This window comes from Sprattus sprattus, assembly GCF_963457725.1.
Source record: "Sprattus sprattus genome assembly, chromosome: 10".
In the NCBI taxonomy this organism is placed as follows: Eukaryota; Metazoa; Chordata; class Actinopteri; order Clupeiformes; family Clupeidae; genus Sprattus; species Sprattus sprattus.
This window is the reverse complement of record NC_137908.1, coordinates 1,922,689-1,923,924: the sequence shown is the minus strand read 5'-3', so window position 1 is coordinate 1,923,924 and position 1,236 is coordinate 1,922,689.

The following is a 1,236-nucleotide window of genomic DNA, read 5'->3' as shown; positions in this document are numbered from 1 at the left end:
GTGTGTTTGTGTGTGTGTGTGTGTGTGTGTGTGTGTGTGTGTGTGTGTGTGTGTGTGTGTGTGTGTGTGTGTGTGCTGCTGTGAAGGCAGTCTGGACTTCAGAAGGGTTCATTCCTGGATCAGAAGCTGACAGTTTGCAGGTTCTGGCGTCACAGGCAGCCATCCAATCCTACCTACCCAACCAGTTGCACTAAGCGCTTAACCACGAGCAATCACTATGGTGTACCCTTAACATACACTCTACCAGGTCAAACATACTCAAAATAGGATCTTAAGATGATTTTGTAATTTGCCCTAAGGGTCTCGAGCCAATCAATATGTTTCTTTTTATCAATTATCAATAGTTAATCATCTTTCCTTAAATGGTGCTTTCTTTTTTAAAAGTGATCGACTATCGATTATTTAACAGATGACACTCCCAGCTGTGTGTTATAAAAGTACATCGGTGGGTGAGAGGGATAATGCTCTACATTTTCCTAAGTAAATGACCGAGGTCCCTATGCTTATGTGTAGTCATGCAGTGTTGTAGTGCAGTGTTGTAGTGCAGTGTTGTAGTGTAGTGTAGTGTAGTGTAGTGTAGTGTGGTGTTGTTGTGTAGTGCTGTAGTGTAGTGTAGTGTAGTGTAATGTAGTGTAGTGTAGTATAGTGTAGTGTAGTGTAGTGTAGTATAGTGTAGGGCAGTGTAGTGTAGTATAGTGTAGTATAGTGTAGTGTAGTGTAGTGTAGTGTAGTGTAGTGTAGGTAGTGTAGTGTTGTAGAGCAGTGTAGTGTAGTGTAGTGTAGTGTAGTGTAGGTAGTGTAGAGCAGTGTAGTGTAGTGTAGTGTAATGTAGTGTAAAGTAGTGCAGTGTAGTATAGTGCGGTGTTGTAGTGTAATGTAGTGTAGTGTAGTGTAGTGTAGTGTAGTGTAGTGTAGTGTAGTGCAGTGTAGTGTAGTGTAGTGTAGTGTTGTAGAGCAGTGTAGTGTAGTGTAGTGTAGTGTAGTGTAGTGCAGTGTAGTGTAGTGTAGTATAGTGTTGTAGAGCAGTGTAGTGTAGTGTAGTGCAGTGTAGTGTAGTGTAGTATAGTGTTGTAGAGCAGTGTAGTGCAGTGTAGTGTAGTGTAGTGTAGTGTAGTGTAGTATAGTGTACTGTAGTGAAGTGTAATGTAGTGTAAAGTAGTGCAGTGTAGTATAGTGCGGTGTTGTAGTGTAGTGTAGTGTAGTGTAGTGTAGTGTAGTGTAGTGTAGTGTAGTGTA